The sequence below is a fragment of the Oratosquilla oratoria genome, chromosome 36 (assembly GCF_046742065.1).
Source record: "Oratosquilla oratoria isolate Oo_2021 chromosome 36, ASM4674206v1, whole genome shotgun sequence".
NCBI lineage: Eukaryota > Metazoa > Arthropoda > Malacostraca > Stomatopoda > Squillidae > Oratosquilla > Oratosquilla oratoria.
In genome coordinates, this window is record NC_134812.1 from 4204967 (window position 1) to 4224791 (window position 19825).

The window sequence follows — 19825 nt, forward strand, 5'->3', positions numbered from 1 at the left end:
TCTCTTTCACACATACACTCTCTCTCTCTCTCTCTCTCTCTCTCTCTCTCTTTCACACACACACACACACACACACACACACACACACACACTCTCTCTCTCTCTCTCTCTCTTTCACACTCTCTCTCTCTCTCCCTCTTTTACTATCTCTCTCGCTCTCTCTCTCTCTCTCTCTCTCTCTCTCTCTCTCTCTCTCTCTCTTCCTCTCTCTCTCTCTCCCTCTCTCCCTCTCTCAGGGGAATGGAAGGAGATCAAATGGGAGCCATGGAAAGAGAGAAGAGGAGGAAGAAGAGGAGGGAAAAGAGGTGAGCGAAGGGGGGGCGTGGCATTGGAGGATCCAGCCCTAGTTACCCTCTTCTGCTTCGTTTTCTGTTAGTGTTTATTCTAGCTACCCTTGGGCAATTCTATTCACTTTGGTTGTTCAATGAAGAACCCACTTTGTCTATGGGCACCCCCCCCCCACACACACCATTAAACTGCATAGAATCATATGTCCTTCACCAGAAACAAATCAATATAGTTCGCCGCAGAGAAGCTGACAAGGGGTTGATATGTAATAGTGACTATGCTTTAACAAGGGTGACGCAAACAAGGTCATCATATTAAGGCAACAGGGCAGGACTCACAGTAATGGATTTAAATTGGAGAAATTTAGATTTAAGAAGGAAATAGGCAAGAAATGGTTTACTGATAGGGTGGTCAGCGAATGGAATAGACTTAGTAACTATGTCGTTAGTGCTGAAACTATCAGTTGTTTTAAGAAACAGTTAGACAACTTTATGGATGGGGATGACAGGTGGTAATGGACATGGAACTACCTAATGTAGGCCTTATGGTCTCTTGCAGTCTCCTTCATTCTTATGTTCTTATGTAAAGTGTACTGTATACATAACACATACATGTGTACAAAAGCTTTCATCCCCTGCTTAAGTGGGGGTAGCCTGTTCAAAGCATAGTTTGCTGAATGACGGTGGAAGATGCAAATCACTTTTTTTTTTATCATATTTAAAGATATGAGACCCCGACCTCACTCCCACGAAAGGAAGGAAGGAAGGATGTTTAAGAAAGGAGGGAAGAATAGGGAAATAGAAGAAGGGAGAAGAAGGATGGAAGGAGAGAGAGGAGGAAGAGAATGGAAGGAAAGGGAGAAGAAGGGAGGGGAAGGGAAAAGAGGAAAGGGAAATGGAGAGGAAGGGATGGTGAGGTAGATGAGGGGGAAGAGAGCAGACCTAAGCCTTAGCTCTCTTCTCTTCCATAGCCTAAGGAAATGGAAGGGGAAGACAGTGGAGGGGAAGAAGCGATGAATGGAAAGAAAGAGGAGAGGAGTAGAAGAAGAGAGTAGAGAGAAGAACAAGGGAAAAAGAGATCTCGGGGAAAGGAGAGCAAGCAACGACGGGCATATGATAAGTAGATAAGACTGAGTCATCTGGCATATGGACCGATGGTGGCAGGGGGGCGGGGTAATACAATAAATGCACCAATAACTCTCATAACTAGCCCATAATACATACATAATATATATATATATATATATATATATATATATATATATATATATATATATATATATATATATATATATATGTATATACATTTTTATGTAAGCGGAATAGGAAACACAGGAGTCTTACTCTTGAGTTTATTCCTGACAAAAGCATACCTGCGAAACTAGTCAGGAATAAACTCAAGACTAAGACTCCTGTGTTTCCTATTCCGCTTACATCAACCTGTCAGAATGTCTCAACATATATATATATATATATATATATATATATATAAATATTATTATACATATTATATATATATATATATATATATATATATATATCTGTGTGTGTGTGTGTGTGTGTGTGTGTGTGTGTGTGTGTGTGTGTGTGTGTGTGTGTGTTTGTGCGTGTGCTTGTCTTTATGTTTATTCATCAGCACGTTTGTATAACCGTCTGACAGCCTTTGTATTTCTGTTTTTAGCATCTGTCTGTCTGTTTTCGGCCTTTCTGTCTGTCTTCTGCCTCTGTCCTCCCATCCGTTTGTCTTCCCGTTGGCCCGTCAGTCCGTTTGCCTGTCTTCTGCTTGTCTGTCTCACTGTCTGTCTGTCCGTCTGTCTGTGCTCGCCAGGAGAACCCATACAGATAAGAATAGCCCTGAAGTCACAAATAGTGGAAGAGGAGGTGAGCTTGATTCCCAACCATCCACCGAGAATGCGTGTCGCTATTCTTACACACACGCGCACACACACGCACGCACGCACGCACGCACGCACGCACGCATGCGGGAACCTTAAAAATAGACACAAATGAGAGGAAACCCCTTAGATACAAGTGTTCCCTGCAGGTTATGTATGTACATACATGCATGCATATATATATATATATATACATATATAAATATATATAGATATATATATATATAAATATATATATATATATATATATTTGTATACCATTGAATGGGTCCCAGTGATTAGAGATACATGTTAACAACCGTAACTCACTTTCATTCTAAGCCATCATCATCGGGAAACCCAATGGGGCCACATGCAGAAATTGATATATGGTACTGCCGACGACTCAAACTCAGCGATCATATGACAAGTGTCGTAGTAACTAACCAACTACGCCATCTCTTGATGCCGTAGTAACCAACCAACTACGCCATCTCTTGATGGCGTAGTTGGTTAGTTATTACGGCACTTGTCATATGATCGCTGAGTTCGAGTCCTCGGACAGTACCATAATACAATTTCTGCATGTGGCCCCATTGGGTTTCCCGATGATGATGGCTTAGAATTAAATTGCGTTGTGTTTGTAAATATATATATATATATATATATATATATATATATATATATATAAATATGTAATATGTATGTAAATATATATATATATATATATATATATATATATACATATATGTATGTATGTATGTATGTATATAAATTAAAATATGTATAGAAAAATTCAAAGTCAATAAAACACCAGGAACTGACGGTTGGCACCCAAGAATCTTAAAGGAAATGAAAAATGAGACTGTTGCTCAATTAGAAATTATTTTCAAGAAATCCATTATATCCGGAGATGTCCCAAGAGAATGGAAGCTAGCTAATGTTACTTCCATGTTCAAAAAAAGGTGACAAAAAGAAACCAAATTACTACAAGCCTGTAAGCTTGACTTCAATCGTAGGAAAAAGGATGGAAACTACTATGCTATCGAGCATCATTTAGAAAGTAACCGTTTGATAAATGATAGCCAGCATGGATTCAGACGGAAACGTTCTTGCGTGACTTACTCGAATTCTACAACACAGTCATCTCGAATTATGACGAAAGAAACAATATAGATTTAATGGATCTAGACTTTGCAAAAGTTTTTAATACCGTCCCCCACGAAAGACTACTTACTAAATTAGCTTCACATGGAATAAGTGGTAGCCTATTAAGTAGAACTAGTAATTGGTTAAACTTGTTAAATGGCAAAACTTCTAAATGGAAAAATGTTACGAGTGGAGTTCCTAAGGGTTCCGTTCTTGGGCCACTTCTATTCATAGTATATATAAATGATATAGACCATGGACTAACATCTATTGTTTCCATATTTGCTGATGATACAGAACTGTGCTGAATGGCAAATGATCACTTAAACCAATTAGATATTCAAGAAGGTTTAGATAAATTACAGCAATGGTCTGAAAAGTGGCTAATGAAATTTAACACAAGTGAATGCAAGGTTATGCACATAAGTAAAAATGACAGTAAAGTACGATTACAAGTTATTTGGAATTCGTTAACAAACGTGGATAGTGATAAAGATATCGGGGTAATTATCAGTAACGATCTCAAATCATCTAAGCATTTTATTTCAGCCTCTGAAAACAAATAAGATTCTAGGACTGATTGCGCGATCTTTTGACTTCAAAAGTTCATCTCTCATTAACAAGTTATATGAATCGTTAGTTCGTCCACATTTGAAATATGCAGTTTCCGTATGGTCACCAAATCTCATTAAAGACATTCACATATTGGAAAAAGTGCAACGGCGAGCTACAAAACTGATTCCAAATATCAAAGGTAAATGATATGAAAGTCGACTAAAACATAAAAATCTATTTTCCCTGAAAAAAGGGTGACTTGATACAGGTCTTTTAAGATTCTAAACAAAATTGACAACATCAAAAGTGACAAAATTTTCACATTGAATGAGGATCAGACAAGAAATAAGGGTCTCAAACTGTCAGGAAATATATTTAGTTTGGAAGTGTGTAGAAACAACTTCACTAACCGTGTAGTTAATGAAGGGAATAAACTTCCTGGAAAGGCAGTGCAATGTACTCGTAGTTCAGTTCGAAGCTTTAAGATTCATTTAGATAAGCACCTATCAAGATGCTGTAATGCCTGCTATTTGTTTTATATTATTTGTTTATTTATTTATTATTTGTCTGTTTATTATTATTTCTTGATTATGATTTATTATTATCTATCTGTCCATTTATTATTATTGACTATTTACCTGTTTGTTTATTGGTAAATTTTACCTATTTACATATTTTATTTATTATTATTTATATTATAGTTTTTATTTATTCATTTATTTATTTATCATTATTATAATTTTTTTGCATCCGACTTAGTTATGGACCAAAATGTCTCCTGTCGGCATGCTCCTCCTCTGTAATCCTTAACATATATATATATATATATGTGTGTGTGTGTGTGTGTGTATATATATATATATATATTGGAAGAAAGAAAACACTGGACTCGACTTTAGAAGTCTGTACGGGATATAGAGTATAAGAGAAAGGAAATCAATATAACGGGCAAGCACGCCACACTGGGAGAGGTCACCGTTACTCCCCAGAAATTGCACTCATCTCCATGTCGTACATTTACAAGGAGAAACAAGACTGGTAACTACGAGTACAAAGGAAAATAAAAACGAAAAGTTTACAAGCCGTCACCCAGAATGAAATGAAGGACAAGAGAAAATACGGTAAAAAAAGAAAAAAATAAATTGGTTAATTAATTAATTGATAGATAGCATAACAAGGTCTCTCACGATTGTATTTCCTACAATTCTTCAGGTTGGACACCCGTTCTCAAAAATACATCATAATAAGAATAAAATGCACAGAAAAAAAGAAAACAAGGCAAAATATTAGAAATGTAAACGAAAATTTAGTTGACATGCTCATCCAGTCATACGGTACAATCGATCGCCCGGACTAAAATAAGAATAAATAAAACAGGAAAAATAAAATGAGTAACTAAATGAATAATAAAATAAATGAATAAATCACAATAGCAAGGGTGACCAGATGTCCACAAGAATGTTTAGAAACACAAGCACCAATTAGAGAACTAAAGACTGATAAGAAGGGAACGTATATAGAATTGAATTAACTAAACTTATCATTATAAGTAGCTTCTTCAATTATCATTATTAGCTTTGTCCAATGTTATCATTACTGGTACCTTCTAAAGATTTCATTATTAGTACATTCTAAAGTTATAGTTAATCCCTCTAAAGTTCACTGAATCCTTTTGCACAAATTATGAACAAAACATAGAAAACGGGGAGTGGTGGGACACGGAGACACAGAAATGAATAGACATACCAAAATCACAAAAACAAACACAGAAAAAACACATAGAAAAGCTAACAATATAATAAAAATCCCACCATAAAAGTTTGAATGAATACAAATAAAATAAATACATCAATACATGAATAAAACAACATTAGTGGACAGACTAGCTCACATAAAAGAGTTCCTAAACACGAATGCAAACCAACTATTATATACTAAACAATAAAAATGAAGTGGAACGTAGAAACTAACAAAACAAACAACAAAAGACATACGGTGGTATTTTTAAAAGAAATCTTTCCTTATATAAATCTTACATAAATTCTTTGGGAGGGAAAGATTTATACAAGGAAAGATTTTTTCTAAGAATACCACCGATAATCCCCCATTGAAACGTAGTGCACAAACTAAAAGACAAAACAAGGGAAAAAAGACACCGATATATAAGTTAAACAAAACGAATAGACTTAAATAACAAATCTACATACAAATACAACCACAAAACAAATACTAAAACATACGACAATGTGCCCAAGATAAACATTCAAACACCAAATGAGTATATTGACACGTCACTGTCGCATTGTGTGAATTCTGTCTAGTCTGTCTCTAGCACCCTTGTAAATGGGTTTCTAGGTGACGCATTTATCGACGCTGTCCTGGTCGCTGGACATCACTTCTAAGAACATCGTGACACCTTTTCCACTGCATTTATATTTGACATCTGCGCTTTGCCATTCCAACTCATGTTGTCGCTCTTCTTTCTCCTCTTTTCGCTCTTCCTATGCCTCCCTCCTTTTGATCTCCTCCTACTCCCCTGAGAGAGAGATAGATAGAGAGAGGAGGAGAGAGAGGTAGAGAAACAGGGAGAGAGAGAGGGAGATAGCTAGAGAGAAGAAAATGTAGAGAGAGGGGAGAGAGGGAGAGAAGAGAAAGAAAGAGAGGGGAGAGTAAGAGAGATATGGGGAGAACGGGAAAGAGAAAGCCAGAGGTAGAGAGAGGGGGAGAGAAGGAGAGAGACGGGGAGAGAGAGAGAGAGAGGGAGTAAAATGTAGAGAGAGGGGAGAGAGACAGAGAGAGGGAGAGAGAGAGGTAGAGAGACGGGGAGAGATAGAGAGCAAAATGTAGAAAGGGGAGAGAGACAGAGAGAGGGAGAGATGGGGAGAGAGACAGAGAGAGGGAGAGATGAGAAAGAGAGAGAGAGAGAGAAAGAGAGATGGGGAGAGTGGGAGAGAGAAGAAGAGAGAAATAGAGAGAGATATGTGGAGAGCGGGAGAGAGATGAGGAGAGAAGGAGATAGAAAGAGGCAGAGAGAGAGATGGAGGCCGAATAATAATGGAGGAAGGCAAAGAGGGGAGAGGAGAAACAGGTAAAGAGGAAGGTAACGACGAATGAAACGAAGATCAAAAGAAAAGAAAAACAGGAGGAATTGGAAGAAAAGTGAAAGGAGGGGAGGAGAAAGAAGAGGGGAAGGCAGGCAAGTGAGAAAGTTAAGAAAGGAGGAGGAGGAGGAGGAGGAGGAGTACGAGGAGGAGATGAAGAATTACGAGCAGAAGTAGCAGGAGGAGGAAGATGAATAAGAGGAAGATGAGGAAGAGGATGAGTAATGGAGCTGGAAATAGAAGGAAAATGAGAAGTAGTATGAGAAAGAGGAAGAGAAGTAGGAGGAGGAGGAGGAACTTGGGAGGACGCGAAGATGAGGCATGGAATAAGAGGAGCATGAGGAAGAGGATGAGTAATGGAGCTGGAAATAGAAGGAGAATGAGGAGTAGTATGAGAAAGAGGAGGAGGAGGAGGAACTTGGGAGGACGCGAGGATGAGGTATGAAGAACGAGTAGAAGGAAGAACGGGAGAAGGAGTCAAATGTCTGGTTCATTGGAGGAGGAGTAGGAGTAGGAGGAGTGGTAGAGTGACGGGGGAGGAGGTGTTGTCGAAGTGGAAGTGTACCAGGCGGCAGGTGCTTGCCAGACGCCAAAGTTTTTTTTTTCTTTTCTTTTTTTTCGTCGCTCGCGTCTCAGACCGCATATAGACTTCTTTTTTCTCTCTCTCTTTTTTTAGATGGAGTCTTGGCGGCACATGTAAAGAGAAAACATGGTAGACATTGTTTTTATCGACTCTCTTTGCTATGATGACGCTCCTGATTCCTTTTGTTACATTTATTACTGGGCGACGTCATGCAGGAGGGTCGAGAGTGAAGGGAGGGAGGGAGGAAGGGATAGAAGACCACCAGAGTTAAGAAAAAAACAACAACGTCATCAATAACAACAAAGAATAACATCATTGACAACAACCAAATAACAACATTAACAATAAAGAATAACAACAACGATATAAAGATCAACTACATTAGCAACAACCCAGAATCAAGACGAGGCCTACCCGGAAAGAACGTGAGAATACCACATCTAGGAAGTGAGACTACCTGTGTATAGACGATGAGAATACATTCACGAGAGACGTGAGAATACTCCAGAAGAATACGAGCGCTCTTGGAAAACATGAGAATTCCCTCAGAAACGAGACGAGGCTGTTTCCAGTAGGAAGATAGATAAGAATACACTACTCTAAGGGAACAAGAATACATCTAGAATACATGAGAATACCCTCAGAGGTGAATACCCAACCAGAGGCAAAAATATATCTAGAATGAAAAAGAAAATAGTCTTAGAACGAAGATGAACCCCTGGAATGAGAATAGGAATGCTTTCTGTAGGGGAAAGTTAGAATACTTTAGTAAGAATACAGGAAGCTAAGAATACTCAAGGTAGGTAGGGACCTCACGGTCAGAAATCCCACACGAGGTGTTAGGAGAAGCAGGGAAGGTAAGGGAGAGGGGGAGGGGGGAGAGTCCTAAAGAAGGGGGTCGGGAGGCGGGTCCATATTTCGCATCTCCATACACCCTGCCTGGCAACGTCGCTGCTTACCAACACAGACACACACACACAAGCGTGTGCGCAAAAGCACACACACGCATTCGCATACATACACACAAACAAACATACATACACACACACACAAATAAATGCATAAACACACACACACACACACACACACACACACACACACACACACACACACACACACACACACACACACACACACACACAAACAAACATGCACATACACACACACACACACACACACACACACACACACACACACACACACACACACACACACATAAACAAACAAACACGCACACACACACACACACACACACACACACACACACACACACACACACACACACACACACACACACACACACACACACACACACACATAAACAAACAAACACGCACACACACACACATACACAAACACACACATATACAAAAACACACACACATACACACACAAACAAGCATACATACATGCACACACACAAATAAATACACACACATAAACAAACAAACACACACACATACACAAATACAAACAAACACACACACACACACACACACACACACACACACACACACACACACACACACACACACACACACACACACACACACACACACACACACACACACACACACACACACACACACACACACACACACACAGAGGAGAAGGCTCCTGTATAAGAACAGTTTGTGTATCGTGTTTGTGTGTCTGTTTCGTACATATATCAATACAGATGCATGTTATTTCAGGAGTCGTCCTACGCCATACTATGATTTATGTCTGCCAGCGTGTTTGTAATGGTATGTGCGCGCCACACTGTGCTCGTGTGTGTGTGTGCGCGTGCGCGCATATGTTCAGGCTCACTCCTTTGCATTTCTACAAATCAAATGAAGATGCAGAACGGTCTACGAAACGTCTTGCTTTATTCTACTGTGTTTTGATGATTATAATAATAATGATAATAATAATAATAATAATAATAATAATAATGATAATAATAATAATAATAATAATGATAATAATAACGATGATAATGATAATAATAATGATAATAATAGTAATAATAATAATAATAATAATAATAATAATAATAATAATAATAATAATAATAACAATAATAATGATGATAATAATATTAATAAAGAAAATAATAAAAATAATAATGATAATAATAATAATGACAGCAGTTATAATAAATTGTAATAATAACCCTCCGTGTGGAAATAAAGGTGTTGATGGTCTTTGGAGACGAGCGGAGGTAGTGGGGAGATAATCCTCACCGACGTCCCTCCTGGAGGGCGACCGTGTAGGGAAGATCCTAACCGAGATACCCCATACGGTTGGATGAAATCATTTGCCTCTAGCCAGAAGAAAGTATCTAAAGTTTTTTTTTTTTTTTTTTTTTTTTACCAGTGGATGCGACTTTGTGCTTGAACACTAGGCGTCTCCAGGCGTGTAAAAAAAGAACTCACGCGCTCTCACTCAATCTCTCACGGTCTCACACGCACGAACTCGCACTCACGAACTGACCCACTCTGTCTCGCCCCCCCCCTCTCTCTCTCTCTCTCTCTCTTTCTTGCTCTATTTCTCTGTCGGACTACCTCTCTATCTCTCTCTCTCTCTCTCTCTCTCTCTCTCTTTCTCTCTCTTTTTCTTGCTCTATTTCTCTGTCGGCCTACCTATCTTTCTATATATCTATCTGCCACTAAAGCTATCTGTATTTAACCTAATTTGAATTAATCTGACCTTACCTAAAATCAAACTATCCTCACCTAACATGACCTGACCTAACCTAATCTACCCTAACCTAACCTAAAAGCGAGGATAGGGAATGTAATCGAAGCGGATAAGATTGGGTAGAAAGAACTGAACGACTTACCACATTCTTCCTTGTCCGTCTTGCAAACTTCTCCGACGATGCCTGTCTAGTTTGTTGGACCCAGGCCTGAAGGGCCCTTTGGTGGGTCGAGACCCTCATTCTTCTAAGGAAAGGAAGGGATCCACAAGGAAACAAAACCGCCCGTCGTTTGACACAGGGAGGCGCTGAACACTGAGCTACGTTACTTAACATTGTCGTTGTGTTTTCTTTCGTTAGACATGGAGTGGCTGAGGAGGAGTTCTTGGGTCAAAGGCTGGATCAAGGTCACACCGCAGTACCAAAGGTCACGACTCTAACTAGACGCCGCCCCTCCCCTCATTTATCCTTTCCCTCTCTCTGTCTCTCCTCCTTCTCCTCTCCTCCTCAGCCTTCTCTCCTCCTCGTCTCTTCCCCCCCCCGTCCCCTCCTTCGTCTTCTCTTCATCCTTGTCTCTAATACTGACAACAGTGCTGGTGAGAATGGCGATGATGATGATGATGATTGTGATGATGACGACGACAATAATTATAAAAAACACATAGAACTGATATTGATAAAAACAGAATTGATATTGATAAAGAAAACAGAATATAATAAAAAACAACACTAGATAGCGGTAAAAAAAAAAAAAAATAAGAACGACTCTGATCAAAATTAGACTATCCACCACCAACGCTCACGATCTTCTTACGTTCTTCGAAAAGAGAACCTTCCCTTAGTTTGTTTCTTTGTTTCCCGTTGGGGCGTCACTCGGGCGTGACCTCGTGAGCCGCGTTCCCACATGAAGAAGACCGCGAGCGTCAGGTCACAGAGGAGGAGGAGGTGGTGGAGGAACGCGGCGAGGTCGTGGGAAGGGCTGGGTGGGGTAGCAGTAGTAGGTCCTGCGTGGCTGCCTTGTCTTCGGCGTGGACACGTGATCGATTAGCAAAGCAAACTTGTAACAACTACCTACCCCGACAAGTATATACATACATACACACACACACACACACACACACACACACATGTATATATATATATATATATATATATATATATATATATATATATATATATATATATGTGTGTGTGTGTGTGTGTGTGTGTGTGTGTGTGTACAACACTGAATGGGTCCCAGTGATTAGAGATACATTTTAACAACCACAATGCACTTTAATTCTAAGCCATCAAAGGCCAGCATGCTGAAATTGAAATGTGGTACTGCCCAGGACTCGAACCCGGCATCCTCATGACAAGTGGGACAGTGACTTACCAACTAGGCTATCAAGAGATCTCTCTCTTGATAACCTAGTTGGAGAGTCACTGTCGCACTTGTCATGAGGATGCCAGGTTCGAGTCCTGGGCAGTACCACATTTCAATTTCAGCATGCTGGCCTTTGATGGCTTAGAATTAAAGTGCATTGTGGTTGTTTATATATATATATATATATATATATATATATATATATATATATGTATGTATATATATACATTATGTATACGTGCATACATAAATATATACATACGTGGCAGAAAATCATTACCTTCATAACCTATAAACGAGGAGGGGTCGAATCCCGTACGTACTCGCAAATAATTCTTCTGTGCGGTCAACAAACGGATACTATTGATGCGACGAGGAAAATAGTACCGTCCTCTAGTCTCCCCGTAGCAGCTGGTGGCAGTTGTTCTTTTGTCTCTCTACGAGAGAGAGAGACGGTCGTGAGTAGTGTGGCGGGTTCAGGGGTGTCCCCTCGTCCACGAGGTGCTGAGATGGGTGGGGGACGTTCAATGGGTTCTAGTGATTGTGAATTTGATGTCTGGTTTATGTGACTATCCCTCTCAACAAAGGGAAAGAACTTTATATATATGCATATATATATTTACATATATAAAAAAATATATATATATATATATATATATATATATATATATATATATATATATATATATGCTAATAAGAACACGGGTACGTGTGTTCACTTATGCAAAGTAGACCACTTGGAAAAAGAAACTAACGAAACAGAGCGCTTTCGTATATTACATCTTCAGTGCAAAAAGTACATGTACATGTACTTTTTGCACTGAAGACGTAATGTACGAAAGCGCTCTGCTTCGTTAGTTTCTTTTTCCAAGTGGTCTACTTTGCATATATATATACATACATATATATATATATATATATATACATATATATATATATATATATATATATATATATATATGTGTGTGTGTGTGTGTGTGTGTGTGTGTGTGTGTGTGTGTGTGTGTGTGTGTGTGTGTGTGTGTGTGTGTGTGTGTGTGTGTGTGTGTGTGTAAAAGATGGAAACAGGTTGCCATTTATGTAAGTTGTATTAAAAACGACAGCATTCATGTAGTTACACAATTTCTCGGGATCATTTTCAATCATCTTGATTGATAGTTATCCTTCAATCGGGTGATCGTAAACGATTTCCATATTCTTCCATTACGACGAAACATTTTGGGTTAATGGAAGAACATGGAAACCTAGTTTCTGTCCACCCGATTGAAGAAAAAATATAAATTGGAAAAATGGAAAATGGTAAAAAGAAATTGAATAACCACAGGCATGTTGTCGTTACTAATGCACACACACACACACACACACACACACACACACACACACACACACACACACACACACACACACACACACACACACACACACACACACACACACACACACACACACACACACACACACACACACACACACACACACACACACACACACACACACACACACACACACACACACACACACACACACACACACACACATACACACACACACACACACACACACACATATATATATATATATATATATATATATATATATATATATATATATATAAATATATGTTCATGGATATTCCTGACGAACTTCATCATGAACTTTGAGAAAACTCAGAATAAGAACCCTGTCATACCTATCACCCATATCAACCTGTCAGACTGTGTGTACACACACACACACACACACACACACACACACACACACACACACACACACACACACACACACACACACACACACACACACACACACACACACACACACACACACACACATATATATATATATATATATATATATATATATATATATATATATATATATATATATATATATACATATATATATATATACACATTACTATTTACCTGTTGGTTTATTATTTAACTATACCTAGGCATTTATTTATTATATATATCATTATCTATATTATTATATAGATTTTTTATTTATCATTATTCTATTTTTTTCCGCATCCGACCTAGTTATGGACCAAAAGGTCTCCTGTCGGCATGCTCCGCCTATGTAATCCTATGTAATATACTGTATATATGTGTGTGTATCAGTTTATGAATGTATGCAGTTCTAAGTGCTTAAGATATATTTCCATGTGATCAAGACAAAAAGAATGTCTGGGTTCCTTTCTGGAATTCTACATAAGTCTTGTTCCTCACCCCCCGGCGGGATCCCGTAAATGAAACCCGGGAACATCTGGCGAATATGCAAATGACCTCTTTGTGGGAGAACGAAACCCACGGACCTGACAAAGACGAGACGAGAAGAAGAAGAAGAAGAAGAAGAAGAAGAAGAAGACAAAAAAGTGGGGGTGAGAGGGAGATCTTTTACCGGAAAGACGTTCCAGATCTGGTCTCTGTCTACTGCGCACCGGTCTGCGCATTGCGATGTGGATGCCCACACACACACACACACACCCGGAGATGTCATGGCAGAAACAAAAGACTAACGCTATCATATCTTCAGCGATCAACAGTTCCTCCTGTTGGTCCCGCCTTTCCCAATTACTCCCTCCCCCCCACCCCCTTTCCTCCCCCCCCCTTCCTCACTCCCACCCTCCTTCCTTTCCTTCTCAAGGAACCACCCCCCATCCCCCTTCCTCTCTTCCCCCCATCCCCTCTCCCTCATCCGGTAATTAAAGGTTTATTCCCCCCATGTGTGTTGATAGTGTGATCTCCCCCACCCCTGAACGGGGGAGGGGTGGGGGGAGTGACATTGGAGGAGAGGGATAGGGTGAGATATCAGTAAGGAACGCTAACCCCCCCTCCCCCCTCCCCCCACACACTGTTTATACACGAAGAACAGACCAATACGTTCTTGGTACGTTCTCGATACGTTCTTGATACGTTCCTGAATGCCGTTGGTTTCGTTCATGCATGAAGTGTTAGGATGGGAGGAGGGGGTGGGTGAGTGGATGGGGGGTGTATGCTTTGTCATGGCTACCCCTGTATAAGGTGGAAAAAACTCACAGGAGTATACATACATTCATAATAGATGAGGTGATAACGCAAGGAGACGCTTAGCTGCAATTAACCCCGTCACCTGTGCCTTATGTGCCCGGACAGCCTTGGCTGGTGGCAGTCACCGTTAAACGTGCGGCCTCGAACCCGGACCTTTTGTCTCACGCTGCGGGATCGAAGCCTACCATGTCCCATCAGACCAAATTTGTGTTAAAATGACGTCTTCAAAAGTTTTTATTCTGGTTGAAACGTGGGGCGATTTTATTCAGCTGAAGGAACAGTGGCCAAGATGATGACGTGGCTGGACGACTGAAGATATACGGTAGTATTCTTAAAAGAAAATTCTTTCCTTATATAAATCTCATATAAATTCTTGGAAGGGAAAGATTTATATAAAGATTTATTTATAAGAATACGACCGTAAGAATCTTACGGTGGTATTCTTAAAGAAAGTTCTTTCCTTATATAAATCTTAAATGAATCCTTGGAAGGGAAAGATTTATATAGGGAAAGATTGTTTTAAGAATACCACCGTAAGAATCTTACGGTCGTATTCTTAAAAGAATCTTTCCTTATATAAATCTTATATAAATCCTTGGCAGGGGAAGATTTATATAAGGAAAGAATTTTTGTTAAGAATACCACCGTAAGATTCTTATAGTGGTATTCTTAAAAAATTCTTTCCTTATATAAATTTTTCCCTTTCAAGGATTTATATAAGATTTATATAAGGAAAGAATTTTTTAAAGAATAGCACCGTTTGTTTCCTAATCTCCTAACCACCTAACCCTCCCCTATTCCCCCTCCCCCTTCCCCCTTCCCCCTTCCCCCTCATCCTTCTATTCTCCTGCTTCTCCGCAGAGCATTGATCTCAGGGCCTTTTGCTTTCACTGTCGTTTGTCTGAGATCTTCGAGGCGCTGCTGTTGGAATAAATAAATGAATACAAGAAGTAAACATACAAATAAAAGAACAAAAATAATATGTTAAATAAATGAAGGAAGGAATAAATATATTAATAAACAGACAGATAACACGGTAAATAAATAGATATATAGATATATGAATAAGTAAAAAGCAAATAAGTAAATAAATAAGTTAATGGATAGATAGATAAATGGATAATCACATAAGAATTCGATAAGCAATGGGTTTTTTTAAGGTAGAGAAAACAAAATGTAAAAAAACTAGTTTCCTGTGTATATATATATATATATATATATATATATATATATATATATATATATATAAAATATATATATATAATATATGTATATATAATTGTGTGTTTTTGTGTGTGTGAGCGTGAGCTTATGTGTGCATGTGTGCGGGTGTGTGTGTATGTGTGTGTGTGTGTGTGAGCGCGCGCTTATGTGTGCATGTGTGCGTGTGTGTGTGTGTGCGTGTGTATGTGTATGTGGGTATGCAGTCCTACAAAGAAGTCCTTTCATCCAATTGAAATCGTGCTCTGCAGAATTTGTTCTAGTTTACCATAGAGATCTACCACCACTAGTACTACCACCATTACTGTAACCATCAATACAACTACTACCACCAATATCACCACCACAACCACCACCATCACTCGCATCACCACTTCCGTCAACTACCACCGTCACCACCACCATCGTCACCACCACCACAGTCACCACCATCACCACCACCACAGTCACCACCATCACCACCACCATCACCACTGACACTCAAGATCCTCTGTAGAAGCGGAGCAAGAAAATCGAAGACGAAAAAACTCAGGGAGCCAAGGAGGTCGCGACCTCCGCTTGACACGTTCACACGCCGGGCGGGAGGGAGGGAGGAGGAGGAGGAGGAGGAGGAGGGAGAGAGGGAAAACGATGAAGAGAGAGAGAGGAGGAGACGGAGGAAGAGGGAGAGAGCAAAGATGGAAGGAGAAGGAGAAGCAGAAAGGACGGAGGAAAGAGGAGGAGGAGGAGGAGGAGGAGGGAGGAAAGAAGAGGAGGGAGTAGGAAGGGATGAAGAAGAGGCAGGAAGAGGGAGGAGTAAGAGAATGAAGGAAGAGCGGAGGACGGAAAGAGGAGGAGGTAAACCGCCCCAGGACCGAGAGGAAGAGGAGGAGGAGGAGGGTGTGAGGGATGAGAACGAGAGTGGAATGGGGGTTGGGTGATTGGTGGGAGAAAGAGGACTGGAGGAGGAGGAGGAGGAGGAGGAGAGAGGAGAGTGGTTAGGACAATATTGAGGGGGAAGGAGAGAGGGTGTGGTTGGTGGGAGGAGGAGGAGGAGGAAGAGGAGGAGGAGGAAGAGGTGTATGGTGGTGCTGGGGTGGGATAGCATTGGATGCCAATGGTCTCCCCTTCTAGCCTTACCCTCTCCCCCCTTCCACCCTCCCCAACCCCCTATGCAGAGTCCTGACTGCATAAGCTTTATCCAGGCAGTGTTTCAGGAATTTCGGGGACACCCTTACGAACCAGAGCCACGCGGGACTCTTTTATAATTGGATATTCATCTCCAGTCAAAGAATCGCTGATCACTTTTAAAACTTGATGCAATTCCCATCTCTTCTCCCTCCCAGGATAGAAACACTGGTGAATTATCGGTGACGAAATGCCGAAAGCCCCTCCCCACACCCTTCTCTGCTACCCTCATAACCTCTCCTCCTCTTCCTCCTCCTCCTCCTCCTCCTCCTCCTCCTCCTCCTCCTCCTCCTCCTCCTCCTCCTCCTCCTCCTCTTCCCCTCTCACGCACCAGTCATCCCTAAACTGTCTTGACCATGCGGGGCAAGCGTTTCGTGTTTCCGTTGTCCTGATTGAACACGACCCCGTGTTCTCAACCACCCAGCTCAACCCCAACTCACCCCTCTCCCTCCCCCTCCCCTTCAACCGTCCAGAATCGTCCATTATTAACCAGAACAAAATATTCGAAGTCCGTCGTAGTCGTCGATGTTCTTCATCTTCGACCTATTGTTCCTTTGGTCTTGATGCCGCCAGGCGATTTTAGTCAGATGTTGGAAACCTCCCTAGAGACGGGAAGGGAGTGACCTAGTCAATGGTTTTTATTCTCTATATGCTGGCAAAAGCCAGGCGAGATTCTATTCGTTTATTGAGCACCTCCAAAACCAAACTCACTCAAGTTTATGTATTTATGATCATCGTGACCTAATTGTTGTTCATGCGCACAGGACATACATACATACATACATGCATACATACATACATACATACATATATATATACATACATATATAACATGCATACATAACTACATGCATACATACATACATATATAACATGCATACATAAATACATGCTTACATACATATATACATACATACATGCATACATGGTACTGTGATGAAGATGAAGATGATGATGATGATGAGGCGACCCATTGAACGAACCTTAAGTATTGGGTCGCGACCTGTACCTTCAAGAGCTGTGTTCTCTTCATCAGTGGTTCCCATAATTGTGTTTCTCTCTGCCTTTTCCCCGCCCCTAACTCCTCCCTTAACTCCATCCCATCTCCTCACCCAATTTGCTCAAAAATAAAAAATCTCACCAATTTATTTTACGTACTTAAGGAATGTCAAGTCGTTGTAAGCCAGTATGTCGCTGTTTTAGATGAAGGGGTACTTCAATGTGTCAGTACAACTCATGGTACAGATTACATGTACACAGAGACCGTGATATTTTGTCGTAGCGTACGTGCAGGCCCTGACTGGGGTGTAACTTTCTCACGGTAGCCTATTTGTGGTGTCAATGTTGACAAAACAGAATTTGTGATGTCTGTGGTCAGTGGAGGCCCTTCCGACATCAGTACGTCCTGCCCAAGCATGGGATGGTTTGTATATAGTAACCGTGGATTCTCAGTTCCTCTTCCATACGATGACACCCACATAGGCGTAATGAGACGCGAGTCTATATACGAGGACTCCGCAATCGGCGTCTTGATTATATTTATTTTGTAGTTGTAGCTGAGTAACCCCCGAATTCTATTTGATCACCTTCTCTTTCTTTATCATCAATGAGTGAAAAAGAAAGAGTAATGCAGCTGTGACTTTATATCTTATAACGCGAGGATTGTGATGCATCAATTATCGTACATTAGATATCGGATGCTTCGCGCGTGAAATTGATTTGTATTGAAGAGGTTAATGAAGAAAATGAATGTAAAATATGTATATGTGTAGATACAAGATTTGTAATTCAGTGGTCACCCTTATTCCGTGTAGTCGAGCTCATTACACTGGTTTCATATTACGTAACTCGAGCATACATATATATAAGAAAAGTTGCGCTCAACTTATATCTCTCTTGATAGCGCAGTTGGTAAGTTACTACGGCACATGTTATGTGATTGTTGGGTTCGAGTCCTTGGCAGTACCGCATTTCAATTTCTGCATGTGGCCTCCATTGGGTCTCCCGTTCACAAACACATGCAGCCATTCTTACACGCCTAAAACTCTACATCGGTTTGCTGGTGCAGTGATGCCGCTTTCGACTGCTCTTTCGGCGATCTGAGCTCGGTCTCCGCCCAAGGATGAATAGCATCACAGCATTACAAGCCGGCAGCACAGCTCTAGTGGGCAATGAGGTGTGTGTGTGAATGTGTGATACACCATGGTCTTGGATCACGTGTTGGACTCGTGATTGACAACTATTACATTCCCGGATTAGGGCTGAGAGCTCATATATGCTCGATCTATGGTGCTGTGACCTTACACACACACACACACACACACACACACACACACACACACACACACACACACACACACACACACACACACACACACAACAGCCCGCCCACGAGAGTTGGAGTGCCGGTTCGTAGTGCAGCGATGCTGAAGTTATTTCAGCCCTGGTCGGCATTCGAACTCGGATCACTGGATTAGAGGTTTCGAACGCTACCAATGCGTCGTCGAGTCGTGTGTGTGTGTGTGTGTGTGTGTGTGTGTGTGTGTGTGTGTGTGTGTGTGTGTACATATGTGTATGTGTGCATATGTATGCACGTGTATGTGTGTGTGTGTGTGTGTGTGCGCGTGCGTGTGTGTGTGCGTGTGTGTGTGCGTATGTGTGCGTGTGTGTAAGGCCACAGCCTTATTCATTTACCAGGCGATATATGAACTTTGAGCTCTCGTCCTGGAAAATTATAGCAGTCGATCATGAGTCCAGCACGTGATCCAAGACGGTGGTGGATCATGCACATGCACTTCGCACCGTGTCGA